General features: G+C 38.6%; 1 long non-coding RNA gene across 1 annotated transcript; it reads right to left on the reverse strand.

Annotated features, from left to right (window-relative positions):
• Positions 1–3,556: 3,556 nt before the first annotated feature.
• LOC121659864 lies at positions 3,557–21,717 on the reverse strand. The gene is made up of 3 exons (XR_006014487.1): positions 21,431–21,717; positions 6,939–7,024; positions 3,557–3,619 (listed from the first exon to the last, which is right to left on the reverse strand). It is a non-coding gene; the product is annotated as an uncharacterized LOC121659864 (long non-coding RNA).
• Between the last annotated feature and the right edge of the window lie 348 nt (positions 21,718–22,065).

The following is a 22,065-nucleotide window of genomic DNA, read 5'->3' on the forward strand; positions in this document are numbered from 1 at the left end:
AACGGGTTCAGAAGGTGACACTACACCCAGCGGGTGCTCCCTCTGGCTTTGGAGCATTTGGAACCCTACACTCAGCTACAACGGGCACAGCAATATTTCTGATCACTTAGGCCATTAAATGTTTCAGGGCATTTATAGGGGTAAATATATCTATCCCACTGCACAATTCTATTCATTCTTCTACTCTCCTTACAGCTCCACTGAGTGCATGTCCTTCATGCCCTTTCTTGGAAATGGCGTGGCTCCGTTTTAAGAGTAGATGAAGTCATTTCAAATGAATTTTTAAATCTCTCCAGCAATTTCTGTCTGATGTATTTTGATGTTGTTGAATGGTATCTCCAAAACCCAGTAAATTTTAATTGCTCTTAGAGAAGCAAAAAAAAAAAAAAAAAGGAAATTACAAGACAATTGACTGATCTAAGACCTGCTCTTTTTAGAGCAGTCCAAGAGAGATTCTGAAATTAGCTGGAGCTTTCTGAAATGCCACCAAGGTATCCTTGGTTTCAGTGAACTAGAGGTTTGGAAAGCACTGATGACCAATGAGCTGGCTCTCCATGAACATCAAAAAGTCTGGTAATCATCCAATCACACTAGTCCAAGATAAATGATCACTTATCAAAGGCAACTAAAAAATTCAGGTCTTTATGTTAACAGTAAGATCTCTTAGACACTTCTAGCTGAGCAGATAACCAAACAAGAAGCCAGTCTCCACAGTGGAAAGGTGATACATTCCACTGACTCATTTCATAGTGAGTGACGAGAGGATATAATAAACCACAAGATTTATAATAAAAAACAAGATGTTGCCTTGAACCATAAAAGCTTTGTTAAGTGGAAGTGTTGCCCTAACAGTTAATGGACTATGAAGAAATATCCAAAAGGTTATGGGTGAGCTCAGCTTTCTCCTTATGTGAAAGACAGAAATCAGTCTTCATCTGCCTTTGCACTTTTCTTCTGTAGGAGCTCCTCATCCAGAAGTTGGGAAGATTACAGACACATTGGTGACATTAACATTTCTGTGGGGGTGAACAAGGAGGCACAGGGCTGAAATTGGAGTATCCATAGGTGCTTTTACATTGGTGTCCAGAGGAACCCGATGATTGCTGGATATGCTCAGTACTCAGAGGTGTCCTGTTTAACAGGGTAAAGGATCGTGATGTGCTCCTGAGAAGCAGAAAGTGCTGTTCTGGGACAGAACAAAATTTTGCATCTACCCCAAAAGCAGAGCACTTGGACTTAACTTCACCAAAAGCGATCTAAGAAGACTTGAACAGCTGACTGTTGCAAGAGAAGATTGACAACCAAAGCTTTTAACAGAATTTTCTCCAGGGTTTGTGTTTAGGGTTTTTTCCCCAGCAGGCATTTACATGAGCTGAAGACTGATGATAAAACAGCAGTAAACAGTAGTAGGACCAAAATCTTAGTGATTTTTCTATATGAGACTTAGTCAGCAGAATGTTTTATCTTGCAGGCAGCTGAGAGGAAGTGGAATAGATAAAGTCCTCCTGCACAAGAACGTGAGTGATAGCAGAGCATGAAAAAGACAACTTTCATGTGAAGGCAAAAAACTGGTCAGTCTCAGGAACAACAGCACTGCACACTTGCAGTGTAAATGTACTTACAGACTACCGCTTTGAAAAAATCACAGTTGGGCCCAAGTATCAGATGTGATAATGGCAGATCCTGGATTACATAGACATGACTTAGCTATGATCCCAGTGCCACTTACTAATACTTTAAAAGATTAAATCTAAAATATTATCACTCTTACAGAAAATATGGAATGAGGAATTAGTAGCACTGTGACAGGAAACAAAACCAGAAATTCAGTCTTGAAAACAGAGAAGTCAGAAGTTCAAAAGCAGAGAAGAGCAAAGGCCTGTTAAGAGCGAAGACCTATAACACAAGCAAGAAAAGAAGGCACAACTGTCAGGAGTGAGAGGCCAGCAACTAAATGAAAACAGGCTGAGTAAAGACCAACTGAAAACAGAATATGTGAAACATTTGAAAGGGATTCATCCCCAAGAGTCCAGACAGAGTGAAGAGCAAGAGAGAGCTATGGTCTGTGTTAAACCTGACTCCATGTCATACAGTAGAGTCACAGCTAAGCAGCTGCCCAGTGTCTCTCCCTGCTTTCCTCTTTCTTCTCTGCTATGACTGAATTTGCACCACCTGGGCAGTACCTCAAGAAAAGAAAGTTAAAAAAAAAGAGGTAGTCTAGTTTACTGGGCTTCTGACCTCTATCACATAAGGCTCCTTGATCCCCTGGCAAGCAGGCATGAGTAATCTAACAGAGTGATGGGATCAAACCGAACAGTGGAACTAGGAGCACTGAGATGTCAAGTTGGGTGGCCTCCTGAGGGCTTCTTTACAGGAAGGGCAGGGGATAGACCTGGATAAAGATGACATGAAATTCTGTGGAGTACGGAAGAAGACACTGAATGTAATGCACACATCATGAGCAAAGAAAATACAACAAATCTAAGAAAATATATTTCAGAAGTGTAAAGTTTGGCTTTTGAATTATCTTCCCTCAAAATGATACTTTGACACAAGTACTTTTTGCTTTCCTAACATTCAAAGACGAGACAGTTGAAACAAACCTCATCTTCAGTAAAGACACCTCAAAAATCTGTGGGTAAAGGTAATCAACAAATTTTATGCAGATTGAGAGTCAAACCCCAAGAATGCTTCAATGAATGAATAAGGCATAAGGAAAACTATCAATGGAAGATAGTATGAGTTTATCCCAAAACATTATTACACATCTCCAGCCAGCAGATTGCTAAACATAGGAGAAGAACTTTTCTTTCTTTTTCCCCCAACAATTTCTTAAGATGCTCCCATAATGCATTTTAAGAGACCAGAGACACATTCCTATTACTAAGTTTTTAACAATCCCACAAGAAATTTAGGTCAGAAAGCAAAAAAAAAAGTCTGAACATACTCGTAATATGAGGCAGATTTCTGTTTTACTGAACAAGTATCATTAATATTGCTACCACTTGATGCATATTATATTCCACTCAGACTCAAAAAGTTTTTTGCCCCAAATCTCTGTAATTAAATGTATCATGTCAAACATGCACACATTCATAAGCTCCTTTTTGTACTTGACCATGAAATCTTAGGGATTCTGTATAGCCCCCCCAGTAAATAGTAAAAGATCTTAACTCTGGGTCTTGTTATATGGGTCATGAATAATACTAGAAAGAAGTGCTGTGTCTCAAAATTGGACAACAACAAACAAGGGAGCTACAGAAGAGGGATAACAAACACAATAGACCAAAAGAGAAAAACATACATCCAAGGCACTATGTCACTGTCCTACTTCATTTATAAAAGAGTTGGCTAGTAATGAGCATTAATTTAGTTTACATTTTTTAATGGTATGACATTATTCTAGACATACATCTTCAAAACAGAGTAGTGGCACATTGTCTACTTTTGCTACATTTACATCCAGTCCTAATTCTAAAATTAGCTAAAAAGCAAAACCATTTAGGAAAGATATGAAACTCAAATAAGACACACAAAATGAAAAACTGTTTTTGTCATATGGCTTACCCAAAAAGAAGAGGGAAATCATCATAAACAGGTCCATTTTCATCTTGACTCTCTGTAAATGTTTAATGTGAAAAAATGTGATAATTAACGTTTCTATACTCTTATGCTTAAGGAGTCATTACAATCAGCCTTTGTTTGCTACAGAGTTGGCAGCACAGACCTGCTGCATTTGAGAAGGGAATGTTTTAGGGTCATTTAACATTATATCACTCTTGGTGATCCAAAAGCTGCTATAATTCTGCCAAAGAGTATAGAGGGTTTCCCAGTCAAGTTTCATCCTGATTTTGATTATTGTTTATCTCTAGTCCATGTCTGAATAGTTGTAGTAAAATAGAGGAAGTTTTACTCCTGAATTTGAGGTCAGCTTGTAATGAACCATGGTTTCAATCGCATGAACAGCTGCTTCTTTTATAAGCAAAAAGGGTTCACTTACAGTTCAGGGTTACACAGTAATAATTTAAGGAACAAGGAAGCTTCTATTCATTTCTTTATTTTTTATATGGTTTTGAAACATTTTGACATCTGAGTGCCTATAGTGGACTTGTCTGAATAGAATGGAATATTGACACTATTCTGCTTTACAAAAAAATTAACAAAGTGAATTTTAAAACCAGAAATACACTAGAACTATCAATCACCATATAAAAGCTTTTTTCACTGAGAACTTCATTTTTCATAGCAAGAAAAACTATTATTGATCTTCTAAAACTTTGTAACTCAAGTTAAAAGGGACATAGTAAATCAGATATGCTCTCTGAAGACCAGACCAAAAATATCTGGAAATTACAAGAAACCAAAAGGGGAAAACATCCCAAAACCAAGACATAATTAAAGTCAGTGGGACATAACATTTCTTATGATTAACCAAGATCTCTCATCAGAAATAAAGAGGCTGGTGGTTTTTTTTCCTTATCTAATTTGCAAATGTCCTTCTGGATGAGCAGGAATAAGTTTTACAGATTACAGAAACTAAATAGAAGATTAACAATGAATTTTTCTTTGTTGTCTACTGCTCACTTCTCCAATAAAACGCACTGTCAGGCAGACACTGGAGTAAGCCATTGTCCCAACTCACAGCTGTTCTGAAGAGAACTTTACTAGTTCTTCTTTCTAACCTTACAAAAGATTTGACCCTCTCTGCTCCAGCCACTATGACTTCAATTCAGCTTGCACTTTTTCAAGTTATTCCATACCTGTGCAACGCTGTTCAATGAATCTTTTCCTTACCTACAGCAACCAAAAAGGTGAAGAAAATCTGGTGATTTACTTTACCTGATGCATTTCATCACTCAGACATGGATCCTTTTTACCAGTGTTATTTTATTGATACAGCAAATGCCTTGATTTCCACCTGTCCTTTTAAACAAGATTTAACTTGCCAATACCAGCACACTCACTCACACCAGGCTTGCCCACTTAGGGGCATTTGTTTAAATGTATCCAATTGTTTTGCAATGCACTTCAATTTATGTTCTCTTCTCTCTTTAGCAAGCAGCCATCATCAAGTTAGGAATATGATTTCACAATTTACTAAAGGTTTACTAGAATTTAGTGGTGGTGGGATTGGCTTCTTTGTAATGCATTTTAGCATGGTGTTAGCAAGGTGAATCCAAATCCAAGACTCAAACTTTTATTTACCTAGGAGAAAAAGCTGTGCCAACTTCCAACTCACCTGAAGGATGACTATCAGAAGGAATTGTAAAACCTAAACTCAGTCCTAAATGGTTCTGTGTCCTGAATTTAGAAGTAAATTGCTTCCTTACCACTCAGCAAATACTTAGCTGTTCACAGCAGAACTAGCTGATAGAGAGAGAATCCCAGGAGCAAAACTATGAGAACATTGAATGTACAAAAGGGTACATGACTTTCACACTGCGCCTTTTGGTCCTCATGGTTCCTTCTCTGATAACTCAAACAGGCTCTTGGCTCCTTTCTGAAGTGGCTGAGGTAGGGATGAGCTAATTCAGGATTTTATGTGACCTAATTCAGAAAACACGCAACTATTTCACTTCAGTGTACACTGCTCTGCAGGAATTTTTATTCATGTCTATGTATCTCTAAGGCTTTGGAACTTGGAAACTTACATTTCTGAAACCTGCTGCTCTCCACATGTCCTCCTTCCTCCCTAACATTTGCTGTAATTCACCTGTTTACCAGATGAAATAGTAACTGATTGGTCAGGGTACACTAACCTCAGATTCCTTGTTGGGCTGGCCATTTTTAAAATGTCACAGCAGAACAGTAGGACACAGTTCCTGCCTTACACTCAATGGCACTACATACCACAAGGAATAAATAGCATGATGAAAGCAATCTTTCCACATCCCCTATCTGAGCAACAATTCTTGCCAATTCTTGGAGCACTAAATCCAGCACAGTGGATTTATGCAAGTTCCATATTTGAAATCTTATTTTTAAATTCATTTTTGATGGAGAATGAGTCTTACGGCATCTTGATGTTTCTAACTCACACCATTGCTTCTTTTCATGCCCAATTAGATTTGTTCCCATTATTCTTCTTCCTAGCCTCACATTTTTCTATTTTTGACACTTCCTAAAGTAAGGATGACTTCCTGAAGCAGAAGCATGACCAACAAAGCAATGCTGCTCATCATGCTCTTTCACCAGTTCATACTATGCGTTACCATTTTTTTTTCCCTTTCTCACTATGCCAAACTGAAATTTCATGGTAAGGTAGATGTTCCAACCCACTGCTCTGTACATACCCTGTTATTTAAAATTTAGCTTTGGGATTCTTGGCTTGAACTTAAAGCAATATGTACTTACATAGATTTGCCCTCCTTAAACTACAAGCCATGCTAATATTCATTTATGTAGCAAGTTTTTAGCCTGTTAATTCTTAATCTCTTTTGGTAGTTAAAGTAGAGATATTTTACTTTGTCAGCCTTGAACACACAAAACCTAAATCTAAACCTAGGGTCAACCCCTAAAGAAGTGATTAATAAACAATTATAAACCAAACAAGAGGGAAGAAAGCAGTAAAAAAATTTATTATTGAAATGGGCCTACTTTGTAGTGGGAAACACAATAGCCTGCATTTGTAAGGTTGCTAAACAAATAAGATAAAATTGCATCTCTGGTAAAGGCACATTAGGTGCAGACTCCTTGAAAGACTTGGTAAGATTTAGGCACATGTTTTTCTTAAGTCTTTCAAAGTCTTCCTGAGAACTTTATTAAAAAACTATTCTGCCACATCTCCCAGCAGTAATACAAACCCTTCTACCTCTGTGTTCCCATCAAGAGATAAATTCAAGATAAATTAGGGGGTGTACCAGGGCCCAAGCCTGAATTCTGGGGAAAAAAAAAAAATCACATTTTATGTGATTCTGCTTCCTTTTTCAGTATATTACCTGTACTTCAGGAGGTCATTGCTTTTAGACACCAAGACCATGCCCTCTAAAATGTTCAGTTCTCATATATGTCAATTTCCAATATTCTGAAAAGGAGAAATACAGAAAAGACATTTTAGATGAGATCTGTTAAGTATATCTAACATTTTAATTCATAAAACATCTGTTTATTTCTCAATTATAAACAGCATACTATAAGCAGGCAAAAAAAATCCTTGTGATCCAAAGCACAGTTCAGTGACTTTTTTTATTTCCATTTGTATCATTCTGCATTTTTGTACTAGGTTAAATACTCATGAGCCTGTAATAATTCCTGCTAATACAGCTCAACTGGCAAACAAAAATACCTTTGTGAATAGTTCCCTAATTAACTAATTGTAGCTGTTATAAAAAAACAGGGAATCTACCGCTTTACTAGGTATTTTATTTCATTGAGGCGTTTGTAATGGCAAGTCATTCGCTAAAATCATTGAAGTCACACTTAAAACAGTATTAAGACTCATCACTCTTTCTTCTTTTCCTCTCTTAGCTATTAAGTTTACTACTGTCTTTAGTTCTTCTACTTTCATTACCATTTACTTTTCATATTAACAGTACTTGGATTTAGCATTTCTCTGAAGGTCTGCTCTTGCTAAGATAGCACTGAGGTAGTTACCTGTTGTTTTGAGGCTGCAATTTGCAATCAGGATAAGGAGTCATGCAGTGGGATAAAGCGAGTAATCCCAAAGAACCAGAATGCAAGCTGATCAAAGCATGGGATACTGTTGGTGGGTTAGTCATACAAAGCAACATGGCAGATTGCTATTACAAGTAACCAGAATAAAACACATGTGAAATTTCAGGTTCAAAAATGGTGAAAAGGGACACTATACTGTGAGCTCTGCTGCTGGAATTTAGAAAGCTTCACTGTGTCCTGCTCTCAAAGCACAAAGCACATGACAGGGTATCAAGCAGAAGATGCACTTATGTGTCAGAGCAGGGAGAGATTTTTTACTAATCATAGCACTTTAAACAATATTTAAAGACAGAATACAATCCCAGAGGAAAGACAGCAGTGCTGAGATGTAAGGGTGAAAAGGAAACTTTAATAGTGTTCTGTGTGTATAATAAGAAAGAGTGTCAAGCATGGCACTTCCACGTCATGCCAAACATGGATTCCTCTGGATTTTAAAAAAATGGACAACAAATATATACCCACATAAAAGAATGAGTGTTTTAATCATTTACAAAGGTGTACGCTTAAAAAAGGTGCTGAAGTCTCAAACTTATTGCAGTGAGTGAAATAATAACTCTTGTGCACAGGGTTTGCTTTCTAACATCAGAGGTTTCCATCCTAGTTACAGCTACCGTTTGTGTTAAACCAAGGACACAGCAGCTCCCTGACTTTCTGAGTTTAAATCCATAGAAGAGTTAACAAAAGTTACATCAGCCTAGCTTGTGGTACCTTCAGTGACACTGGCTAGTTCTATAGAAAACTATATAAAACCAAGCAAACAAACAAACAAACAATCAGGCAACAAAACTTCCAAGTATTAGAGAGGTTAGTTTTCTTACTGGACCAGTGTGAACATGCAGACCACTCTTGGTCCAGTATAAACATTTTTTCAGTCAGAAGGTGTTTTATTTATATGCCCCACTAAAGAAGAGTTTCCTTTATACAGATAGGACTGCAGCATGCACACGTAAATGTTTGCATATGCACAAAGGAATGTGACTCACCCATGGAAATCCCATCAAACTGTAAAGGTTTATGAATGAAATCCAAAGGCTACACAGAATACCATCAATGATGAGCTATTTTATAAACTGGGAAATAACAACAAGATTTAAAAAACCCTGTAATCTGTAGCCAGAGACACACTAATGTAAAACAGATTGCTTCTTGAATTGTATGCTTGATAGAACCGCTCTGAAACTTTCTCTTCATAGATCTGTTCACAAACTATGCTCAAAGTATTACAGCAACTGCCAGCATGCCATTGTGCAGCTATTACATTTAAAACAAACAAACAAAAACTCCCAAAACAAACAACCTTCCCTCCCCCCCCGCTTCTTCCCCCCAAACTAACAGCAACAAAACACCAACACTATACCAGAGGTACTGTTATTGCCATACTTCGCCCTCCCAACATGTCTAATACCACAAAACTGTAAACTATGAGCAAAAGATGACAGTTTAGCTTCTGTGGATACACTCAGGTTATCCAGACCCAGTTTTCTGCCAACATATTTGAGTCAGTATTGTGTAAATTCAAGTATTGTCCCATCACTCTGATCTGTTTTAGAAATACAAAATTACTAAAGCAGGACTCAGCTACAACCGTCTTTAGGGTTGTAAAGTTACATAAGGAGGAATAGAGACACTTGGTGTAACTGAATACTGGCTAAAATAAATGGCAAGCTGCTTTGTTTAAACAGGTCAAATCCCATGGTCAGCAGTCAGAAAAAAAATCAGAGTGAAGATAATGGGATTCCTCCCTAGACAATTGTAGCAAATTGGCCCTGTGATAATGAGAAGAAATTAATTCTGTAATTTCAAAGATTTGAAGCAGATTAGAACAACCAGGACATGGTTTTCCACTTCCATCTTAATGTATGTCTGACTGCATTATATTTAGAGGATAACTGTTTCTTCAAAGTTATGGGAAAACATGACAACATTCATGCCTGTTTCAGTCACTAGTAAAATTACTTCATTCTACATTGTTTACTGGATCACAATGATCATATCCTTCTTTTGACCCCAAACCTTGAAAAAATACCGCAGACTGCTAAAATACTTACAGTAAAAACATCAATCTAATCTTTCTACTCGAGCAAAACAGTATGCTCTATCAGGAATGAAAAACTGGTTTCACTGAGGCTCACTTGACATAGGAATGAACCCACTGAGTATGTAAGGTAAAGACAAAGGGTGTTAAAATAGGAGTGAAATGTTGCAAGGAACGTTTCCCCTTAATGAATTACTGGGAGATTTGTAGCAGGCCAGCCAGGGTAAGTCTTTCAGCATGTGTATCCAGAAGTGTCATGGACTTGCTGCACTATATCGTTGCTGCCCTTTCCATGAACTGGGCAGTTTCCTTTCACCAGTTTATTTTCACTTCTATTCTGGCAGCTGTCTACAGCAGTAGGCATTTATCTTAAATAATTTGCTACTTGTTGAAGAATTCATGGAAGGTGGGAGGAGAGGGAAATAGCCATTCTTGGTGCACCATGTCATAACTGATTAAAAAAAAAAAATCAATATAGATTAAACAGATTTCCCACAGATTTCCCCCCTCACTTCAGAGGAAATCTTACACATATAGGTACCTTCCCCCTCCCCCAAACAAAACACTACTAGAACTTGCTGAATTTAACTTGCCAATTATTCAAAGTAGCAAAATTTGTGGCAGCTGTGCTTTCACTTAAATAATTCAACGTATGTTCCTACCAATTAAAAAAAAAGACTCAGTGGTAAGTGCAATAAAAATTAAAGTTGGTAATAAAAAAAAAGTGAGTGTTTTCATATTATTAACCTTTTTCAATAACAGGGCAGACCCTTTGATGCAAACTACCTCTTCCTATGTTTGACAACTAACCTCAAGAGCAGAGTTTCTGGGAAAAAAAGATTGGGCAGTGGAAATCCAAAAGGTAAAAGCATAATTTAATGGGGAATGTTACTAAAATGTACTTTATATTAGCTTAATCTCTGTGTCATGAGCAAAATTATCATTTGCTCAGTTAGTAGTGTACTGTGGAAGAAAGAAAAAAATGCCATTGTTAAGTGCCACTGGTAATATAAAGGGCTAATCCAAAAAATAAAAGAAAAAAAGAGAAAAGTAAACATTTTCATTCTCCTTATTGGATACAGTTATGGGAGACTGGCAAAGTACATTGCAATGTACTTCCAAAGAGTTTGGTAATTTTTATTAAATGGGAGCAAAAGCAAAATGGGAAAGAGTGAAAGTCAAATCATATTCTTGTGTTGCATATATGAAACCCAAGGGAGCAACTGGTACTTCAAGCACTGGTTACTACCAATGATTTGATGAAAGACCAGTAGCTGTAAAACTTTAATGCTTTTCTAGGCTTTACACAAATTCTGTGAAGTCAGAAGTTCACTGCAGCAGGTGAAAAACCAAGCAAGCCTCCCTAGTCCTCATTTTCTCTCATTTGAATGCAACAGTTTACACTGCAAGTTTGCATGCTGTAGCCCCACAACAAAGCAAGCAAACTGTAATTTGCTATTTAGAGTAACCCATCTTTTCAGACAAGCTAGCACTAAACTAAAACATTTTTCAGTTACAGAGACAACAAAAATTCATTTGCATTAACACATTCATTATATTTCTATTATATTTCCATTCTACTATCCCAGAAAAGTTTCAAAGGCAGAAAAACAACAGACAATGTTGAAAAACAAAATATTTTCCTTTCACCATAAAGTCTGAGTAACAACTAAATGGCATTCTTCAAACAGAGATTAACAATGTTGAACCAGATGTTCTCCGTTTCACAAGTGTTTATGCCTCAAAAGTACCCAAGACAGATATCCTTTGGAAAATCCTACATCCAGAGTCCAAATTCAAGCTTAAACAAAACAAAATCAAGTGGAACCAACACCCTCTCCCCTCTGCAGTATGTGACACTTCCTCACTCTGAACGTATCAGTGTAAACTGATAGAAAAATGAGTTTTAAAAGTTATGCGTGCACATGCTTACACAAAGTTGGTTAGAGAGGCGTTATAATCAGAACCTTGACCATAATGACCTGATTCATCTAACATTTCAGAAAAAAATTAGCTTGAGCTATGAGAGTCTGTCTCCTTGAAGTTGTCCAATACTGAATGAACAGCTTTGACTCCAGTTAAAATCAAAACCAGACAGATTTTCTTCACTTCTAGTCTGTTAGGAGTTGGTTGAAATTTTCATGAGAATATGAATTTCCATAAGGTTTGAATTTCAAAGAGCAGACATCTTATAAGAATTGCTAACCTTGAAATATTTCCCTTGGAATCTTATGGCATGTGGATGCCCTTTCATCTGTGCCCATTTTTTTCAATGTAACCTTAAATTACACTGGGCCTAAACTTCTTTACTCAGTACTTTCAGGAAGCATCAATGTGAGTGCCATTTGTATTTCTCCCTGTATAGAGACTTACAAAACTATTCAAATTTTTAATTCAAATTTAAATTAAAACCTAGCTGTTTAATTTGCATGCATGGAGGGAGGGTCTCAGATCTGCTACAGTGATGTTCACATAGGAGAGATAATCTAAAGTGAAATGGATATCAGTACTGTTACAAACTGATTGTCAAAAAAAAATTGACATAGGAACCAGTCATGTCCAGAATCTGCTTAGCTGACCAGAAGCATAGAATCATAGAGTCATTTTGCACTACAAAAATCTCTTTTCAACTGCCCATAATTTCATGACTCTCCTTTATCTAAACATTCATGTTCCTCTTGCTGGATGTGGGACTGTCTTCTGAAGAGCTGCTGTGTGACTGTACCACTGCTCCCTGGAACAAGAATGCCTTTGCCCCATCAATACATTCAGATGATAATGGCCAGCACTAGAATGCTTAAGAACAAGGGCTTAAGACTTGGCTTGGGGGACCACTATGTCACACTTGCATGAAGTCATCTTGGACACTAGGGTGAGGAGCAGTGGATAGGGAAAGAAAACAAAAAGGTTTAATCAGACCTCAGCAAAAGGTTTCTTGTCTGCAGACGATTTCATGTCTTCTTCAAGGAGTTAGACAGCAAGCTATAGCGGCTTGGCAGTCCAAAAGCTGTGATATAAGTTCCTGTGGGATCAGCTGTACGAAATGGCATCTTGTGCAAACACATAGATTTTGTTCACAAACAAGCAATCTTTGTATCCAGTTTTTACTGAATACAAACACCCAATAACAGCCAAAATCTTTTAAATCATAAGCAACAACTTTTCTTTTCCCTGATGAATCAGGCCTAAACACCTCAGACTGGAGTCACAAACTTAGCAGAAACCCTTGCACCAACTTCCCTTCGCTTTTGTCATACTTCACAAGATGAGGGAGTATCCTCTTCACACTGTAGAGCTGCTGTGAAAACAAAATGTCTTAAGACATTAGCTAAGCATTCCAGAAGGTACCCTTGGGAAAACTCAATATATATATATATCACAAATTAAGAAGAAGATTTAACCTCAAACTATAAACAGCAGCATACTCTAATTAAATGGAGGAGGAGCTCAACTGCAAGCAGCTACAAAAAGAGTCAGTCTGTCCAAAATATCTGTTCAATCATGGCCACTATTAGGCCAAACATTTATAGATTTCTTCCCTTTCATGTTTTGCTTCCTGTATTAGCTGATGATAAAAAACATTTTGTCACTACTTAGCTGGGCAAAGAGACAAAGCCAAAACCCAAAAAGCTGTTGCATGGTTTATTTACTTAAAAAAACATGTTTTCATTGTAATATGAACAAGGCTCAATAACTACATTCTGGGAATTAAAGATTCAAACTCAGTGTTCTTAATTTGTATTTTTCCATAGAGCCAATCCTTTCAGAGATGCTGCATGGTCTAGTGATGGTCAGAGGAGAAGACTGGGAGCCTTTAGGATACTGGGTACTAATCCAAATTCACAGCACTGACTCATAGTCTGGGACAAGTCACTTGACCTCCTATGCCTCAAACAGTCCGGTTGGAAAATACAAAAAGAAAAGCAGCAGCCCTGAATGAGAAACAGTTATTATGACTAAGATCAACTCCTGGATAAATCCAACATCAAATAAAATGTGTTTTCCATATGGAAGCTGCTTTCCTAAAGTGGAATAAAAGGTAAATGCCTGTCAATTATAATGATCTGAGAGGCAAGTGGGGAGAAAAGCAGCTCTGCGACACATGAACAGGAAAGACTCAGCTAGGAATGAAGGACACTTCTGGAGGTGCAGAGACAGGGGAGGTGGAAAGCAGTCAGGCATCTGGCAGCAGCAAAGGTGAAGCCATGATTTGAGGAGGTCAGAGACAACAATGTGTCTGAGTTGGAAAAGGTCACTTATCCAATATTGCAGCTGTAAGATGAAAGAATGCAAGTGGAGATTTTTCAGAGATCACAGATGCAAGAACATCTAAAAGGTGGACTGTTTGAAAGTGCCACTGATAGATACGATGAATCCATCTTCTCAGGCCAATTTCTCAGCTCTTGAGTCTACCTTTTCCTTGTTCTCTCTCGCACTTCTCTAAGCAGCCATCCCTGTTTCCCAGTTTCCATCCCATTTGCATTCAAGCAAGCCTGCTCCAAGCACTCCAAGTCTGTGTGAGGAGATAACCATCTCCCAAAGTAAGGGTAGAAGATGGCATTTCCTCTGTTCTACTTTGCCTGAGCTGTGCTTTCTGTGCATTTTTGTGACAGCCATTCCATTAAAATACAGTGTTACTGAAAAAGCTTATTTCCTATATTAACAGAACAGCTGAGGTTCAATTCCCTAGTGGTATTTACATGAGGCTCATGTGAGAAGGAATAAAAGAGAAAGCTAATAAAACAGATGAATTTTAAGGAATTAATACCTTATAGAAGCACATGGAATCCAAACTGCAAAAGAAGCAAGTACAGCATCATTTGACCTTGGAATAGATACTGATCTCCAGCATGTCCACAAAGTTTCAGATTCACCAGGTGAGATCTCTTTATTTCAGAGGAAACAAAAAAACTACAAAAAGTTCAGATGTCCCTGACATAGGCTGAACAGTCAGTCAGTGACAGTAGGAAATTGTGAACCAAGGGAAAGACATAGCCTGAGAGGCAGCCATCTATAGATTGCACAGTGAACAGCTTGAAGAAAGACATTTATTTCCTTGGACTGACTTTACAAAGCCAAAACAAATTATGGCAGCAATGTATGAACAGTACTCTCCAGTTCAAGCTGGAAACATGCCATCAGAAAGTCCACTACTTCCACAGCTCCTGTGGAAATTGGTAAAGCTTGTTCAAAACATTAAAAACAAACACATGCAGAACTTGAGTTTAAAGAACTGGCCATGTCAGAAACTGCAGCAGTGGATGTTTCACCAGCATTGTCATTACAATGAAGTAGTGAATCCTCTTGAGTTTTTACTGGAGTGGGATAACATCCTTGGGCCCAGGACAAGCCAGCGGCAGTTCTGGCATACCAATGTGGAGACAAACAAACCAGCAAGGAGGTCTCTGTACTGTGTGGCCTTGGGCAGGTCCACAGGGTACAGAAATGCACCCTGAAAGTTTCCTACAATAGAACATTTTCCAAAATACTGTGGTGAAAACTATCAATAGCACTGAGTCTTTTACGGACTGTGAAGCCGGTACTGACAGTTTCTCACTTCTATCTAGCCAGGAGAATATCTAAGCTAAAAAAAATGCTTTTAGCAGTTATAGTAAAAGCAATTTGAAGAAGAATGGGGAAAGAGAGGGTAACAGCTGAGCAACTGTCTGAGAGGAGGCAGTCCTAAAGGCTTAGGCAACCTATAGTCTTGCAGTCAGCAAACAATACAAAAAATTAGACCTGCTAAGCACAACTTTGCCAGGTACCTGATCTGATGATGATGAGGATATGAAACGTATGTTAACGTATGTCTAGCCTGCTGTCAGTAACTCTCCTTTGACAGGAAAAAGTGAAAATAGTTCAAAACAAAGATCTCTCTTGACAGTATCCTTAGCAGGATGTCAAAGTACTTGAGAATCCCAGTGCAGACAAAAACCAAGACAAAATTCTTGTTGGAATTCTTACAACTAGCATTCTCATTTATTCCCTGTTTTTTTCATAATCTACTTCTTTGCCATTCACAAGTATGCTGCTGTGTATTTCAACACTCCTGTTAAGGCAATTACAGACAAACACTTGGGCAAGTCATAGAAGTAATATCTCACCGCTCCAGTGGGCCAATGATAAAACTGGAATTCTTGCAGCCACAGTCTCTTTGCCCAAACTAGTGCAAGGCTTAACCATACTGACTTAGAGTTGGGACTGCAGTTTACCACTTCCCTCTTCCCTTCTGGGAAGGCACCTTACTACCAAATTAACTGCAGACTTCTGAGCAGTCAGAGGATCAGGTTCTCACACCTTTGATGTGATTTCTGTTAACACGGTAAAGACATACACTAGTGCACAGGCCAGGTCTCTGTGCTGTCAGTGCCAGTCTCAGATTCTGTTGTTCAGCTCTTAATTTAAGTGATTTCACTTTAAACTCCATGTCAGCCCCCAGAAGACCAGTAAATCTAGCAATTAACCAAAGTAACCATGCATTTATGAAGTAAAAATGTAACACTAATATTTAGTCTTAAAGGGCACTATTTGAAAAAGAAGTTCAAAGCGCCTACTGCATTGTATAGATAAGACCAGGAACCACTGAATTAGTAATTGTTCAACCACTCCGGGAAAAAATGTACAAATTTTCCACCATTGTCATCCAAAAATATTTTAAATGTTTTTATGTCAAGTTTAAACAGAACGTTTCTGAAATCACCTTAATGGTTTTTCAGTATTACTTAACTTGCAAGCAGAGCCAAAAGGATAAAATACCACTGAAAATTCTCTTTCCTAAATATGTGCAAAAGGACCAGTAAGAGGTTAGTATCTGAAACCAGCTTTTTATTTCAGGTTTTCAAGTCAACATTTAAAGTCTCCAGAATCTTGATAAAAACTGACACCATATTAGGTGCTTAAATCAACAAACCCCAGAATTTCAGCATTCTCAAAGCAGGCAACATGCTTTCTTTGTGTGCTGATCATGAGTAACCTAAATGAAGTTATTGACACAATTACAATTCATAGCAAATCTTAGTAAATGTCATATTTGTAAAAACAAACAACAAATTATAATTAACTAGAAAACCAAGTAATTTAAGCTTTAATGAGCAATACAATTCTTATGCCTGCCTTTCTCCCATCCTGGACTTATTTCCATTCACTAAATAATCTGATCTCTCCAATTAAGAGCAGTCTGAATAGAAAAATGTACTGCATTTATCACCACTATTATTCTACTTCAGTCAAAACAATATGAGATGAATGCAGTCTAATTTATGAATGGTACTAGACGAGTCTGACCTTTTTCACATAGCTTTAGTAATTAATCTCAGTGACTATCATTTTTTTTGCTATTCATACCCACACAGAACTGAGATGACCTAGAGGAAGAAACATCTAATAAAAAAAGTGAGTTGCACTTTTTTTAGGATTTTGATTTCCTCAGTCTAATTCTAAAATACATTAAGTGAACTGTATTGCAATTACTACACATTTAGAAGAAGTGATGATGAAAGCAGGAGACCTATTTAGCTCTCACCTGTTAGAACCCATCACAATGAATTAGATCCTGAACATCTATTTGTGCAAGAGATATCTGTAAGTAGATAAATACTGTTCCATTACCTCACTAAAGTTGACTAAAAGAAATGATACAATGAATAGTATAGTGTTGCATTAACATTATTAGTGTTGCAGCCCGGTTTCAGGAGAATATTTTTCAGTAAAACTCATGTTCCTAAATGGAAAAAGAAAACTGTGTTTAAAATCACTGGCCATATTCAGAATAGAAGAAAAGTAGCCTATCCTTCCTAGCCTTTCAGCTGCTATACCAGCCCCAACAACTGTAATCAGTGAAGGGCCACCTCATCTTTAGTTGATTCTATCTTCAGCTGGAAACTTACACAGGACTCTGGTCTAAACTGCACCTTGGAAAAGCAAACCAACCAACCAAATAACCACCATCCCCCCTGAAATTCTCCTCAGCTCACAAGTTATACAGCAGTTTAGGAAGGCCGTCCATATGTTGTACCTCCTCTAGACAGAGCTCTCACAGAAATGACAGAAGGCTCGGTTGGTGTAAAGCCATCTCTGAAGCCAGTCTGTATCACAGTTTCTGAGGTCACTTGCTGACCATGTTATAGAAGGCTGCCCAGATGTGATGAGGCGACTTCCCTACCACCAACCCACCTCCGGAAATGCTGGAAGACAGGGCAGGAGAGCTCTCAGAAGATGGTCTTCCTCACCTAGATCTAAAATCCTGAAAGCTTGTTGTACTGCTCTGTGATTTTTACCCAGCATAAGGGGACTGAGGAAAGACTTACATGCATATATATAAATTAGGTTATAATCAAAACTTCCGAGTAGGTTTGTGGCTCATGCTGAAAACCACTGATGCATTACATAAAGCTTCCTGCCAGCACTAGCAGGAAGCTATTGCCACAGAAATATGTGGCTTGTATTCTGGCTTGTATTCTGGAAATTCTACTTTTGTTTCCCTGGCTTTTTCCATGACAGCCTGCAAGCAGGAAGAGAGCTTATGCCTGCTGCAGCAGAGTTAGCCCACGAGTTAAGTGTCACCAATCCCCAGAACTGGTGCCCTTGGTCAAGATGCTGCAGTAGAACTGCCCAAGACAACCAACATTTGCAACTATCAGACAAGATATGCAATGCACTCTCTTACAATGTGTATTTTTTCCATTTAGCAGACACAAACATGCAGAAAGAGGAAGGAGATAGGGTAGTGATCCTAGTAGTAATCACAGCTTGCATCACAAGCTCAATCACAATCTCAGCTGCAAGTATGGGCTTAGCAGCACAGCTGGTGAACTCTTGCAGATGTCCACTAAATGTGACATTTCCTCACTCTCTTTGCTGTTCACGATTGCTAATTTCTTCTCTATGTTCATATCTGTTCTTTGCTCAGTAATGCAAGGATACTAATGAATTATTTCAAGCAATTAAGTTACTCCCTCTGCCAAAAGAATGTGCATCATACAGAGACTAAGTTTTATCAAGAATCTGTAATTATTTTGCTTTTCTTAAATGAGAAGTTCCTAGAGTGTTATAATCAAATTATAACCCTCCCATATGAGGTCTCAGGTCTTATACAGCATCCATAAAAGTGCAAAAATTCAAAATTATTGTAATGTAAAAATCAGAAAATATATGTGATACTGAAAAATGTATTTCAGATAATGTCCTATTGGGTTTGGAGGTTTCTTGTTTGTTTTTTACAGATGGAGAGCCTTGAATTACAACTTATGAACTGTCAGGGACAACAGCCTAAAGTTACTTATTATTCCAAATTGAAGTCTGGGGAAAAAAAAAAAAAAGTTGCTTCTTCCTGATAGATTGAGACTCCAGACCTACTAGGAGGAAGAAGAGAGTATGCATAAGGAATTCCTTTTCATGGAAAAGAAGCTGAATTTATTAGAGGCTCTTCAGTTTCTGGTAAGTTTCCACATTTAAAAAATAGTTTTGCACAAACTGGTTTTGTCCACACATTTTTATACTCTAGGGAGTAGGTGAAAATTGCATTGACTGATTTTTAATTCCTACCAGTCTTATACTTCACATAGGCTTGTAAAACCTTCTCAACTCAAGACTATATCATGAGATGACATAGATTCAAACTTTAAACAAATACATAAAGCCATGACCCATTTGTTTTGATATTCTGCAATGTTCCAGACAGGGAGAAAAGCCATCACTGAAACCATGAGACATACAAGACTTCACAATTTATTAAGAAGATTAGCTGGGTTTAGTTCATGCAGTAATGATTAGTCACTGAATATGTGTTGGTTTGAAAGCCTAAAAGGTCGGGGATCAAGGAATTATTTGGCTTAATTGTGTTTAGGGTTTTTTGTCTTTTAAATAGTTAAAAGGCTTTTTTAAGTCGAGCAGAACTTTGCAAATGTGGAACTCCAAGTATATTCCACACAGAACAACAAATGCACCTTAAATATACCATGTTTTTTCACTTTTGGATTATATTTGTGGAACTGCCTGCTGTGAAATGACAAAGTTCATGGTTCATCTGAACTTTTGAACTCAAGTGAGTATTTGACACAGCAAAACAATCTAAATGAACCTAACACAAAGTTTTCATAGTTTAAACCTAGCTTTCAGGCCTTTGTCTGGGGCAATTGGGTAGGAAAGTTCTTTATTGATGTTGTAAAAACTACCAGTTTAATAACAGGCAGAGAGAGTGGAGCGATCAGTGGAAAGAGCACCTTAGCATTTCTGAAATAGTGCTGGTTTGGTAGTTCATTGAACTTTACCTGACCCCATTACGAAGGCTTCCCCAGGACAAGTTGTAGCTGCATTTGTGACAAGACTGAAGCTTCCTATCTTATTTGAAATAGGCTCCAGGGTTGGGAGTTCACAGCTAAAGTTAGTTAAAAAAAAAAAAAAAAACAAACTCTGCACACATGAGTTCACTTGGCTCCTTGCACTGCTATTTCATTTTAATGTTTAGGCTGTTTCTTTTTATTATGGAGAAGCAGAGATACTTTTTCCAAAAGGAAAAGGCTTGTTACCTTCATTCCTGATACATTCCAGCAAAAGTCTTTTAAAAACTGGGAAAATACAGTGCATTTAAGATTCCTATGCTGATGCTCCTCCTAAATCTTGGCCTGCATGCTTGTGACTACTACCATCCCTTCTTAATGTTATTAGAAATTCTACAGCAGTCTCAATTCATGCTTTATCAGTTTTAGACCTATCAACCAACAAAACCTGGAAAATATTTTGAGGCTTTTAAAATTATTAAGACCCTGCAAGATTTTCTGTACTTCAAGTTCACAAGCAGTTTCATAACACACTGGTGCATATGAATGACAAAGATTTCTGACCGCATAAGAAATGCTTACTACGTACTACATAGGGTTCAAATGAGCCTTACAATATCCAAAAAAGAATGATAAATTCCTGCAACTGTTCAGTCCTGTATAAATTCCCTGTGAAAATAATCATACTACACAAAGCCCTGTAAGGCTGGAGTCACTCATTACTTCCATCCAAAAGAATGAGGAAAAGCAGCCCAGAGATTACTTACAAAGAGCAGCTGTAGCAATCACTAACCATCTTACAGTTAATATCACCTCTCTGTTGCAGCTCACTAATACAGTTGTATGTTTTTATTCAGCTGAACTATGACAGGAAGAAGAAGATTTCATGACAGTTTGCATTACTAACTTTCTTTTCTAACTAAGTCTTCCAAATTTACCATTTAACTCCAAAGCCTGCTTGTACAGCTCTGTTTCTAGCCCTTCCACTGCATTTGCGGGCAAGCCTTAGGTCCAAGATATCTGCTCTTTTTTTTCTATTCACGCAAGAGCTGAGCATTCAGCAGGAATGAGGAAAGGAAATACCTATCTCGCTGCATATTAAAAAAAAAAAAAGGTAGGGGGGGAAAGTGAGAGAAGGGTGGGGAAGCCGGGCTGGCTCTGCCGGGGCGGGCAGGCGCGGCGGGTCCCACCCGGACGGCGGGGAAGGCGCAGCCCCAGCCGGGCGTTCCCGTTCCCGGCTCCGGCGCGTGGCCCCGCCGGGGGCTTCCCTTTCCCCGTAAATCCCCCACGCGTTACCCTCCGCAGTCCCGCTCCGCTCCTGGCCAGGCAATCAGCAGGTTACACAGATGCAGATAACCATGAGGAAGAGCCTCAGCTGTCTCCCAAAGCCGACTGCGGCCCCACTTCGTCCCAAGCAGCCAAACGCAGGGATGCCCTGATGTACCTGCGAGTCACGGTCCCGGCATCCTCTCACGGCACTCGCAAAGGCTCCAAACCCGCCGGGCTTTGGCAAGGGCCGGCCCGCGGGGCACCGGCTGAGCAGCAGCGGGGGGAAGGCAGCGCCGAAACGAGCCCGTCAGCGGGGACGGGACGGGACGGGACGGGACGGGACCGGACCGCCAGCCCCGGGACCCGCTCCGGCCGCCCCTGCACGCCCAGAGCCCGGCGCTGGAGAGGCCTGAGCAGAGTCACCTGGAAAAGATTGTGCCACCTGCGCCTTGAAACCAGCCCTCCCTCCTAACCAGGGTGATGGCTGAGGATCCTTTTAATCATTATTTACTTATTTTCTTTTTCAGAACACGCCTGCGCTCCTAAAATATATGAAGTAGCTGACAGTGAGTCACTGATGAAGGGCAACACTGAGCTGAAATTCCATACAGGGATGTGATCTAAAGCAATAACATTTTGTACACACCACTAATTATATTCTTACCAGAGATCAGAAAAATAATCACCTAAATCATCACTTGATCAATTCTATATATTCTCCATGAAGTATCTAAATTGACCCCCCAGATGCTCTATGAATTAAACTTCTGAACTTTCCAAGAGATAAAGTTGAGTTTCTCCATTGCCCTG

This window comes from Corvus kubaryi, unplaced genomic scaffold, assembly GCF_017639235.1.
Source record: "Corvus kubaryi isolate FWS band 111438036 unplaced genomic scaffold, C.kubaryi_AGA036_p1.0 138, whole genome shotgun sequence".
Lineage (NCBI taxonomy): Eukaryota > Metazoa > Chordata > Aves > Passeriformes > Corvidae > Corvus > Corvus kubaryi.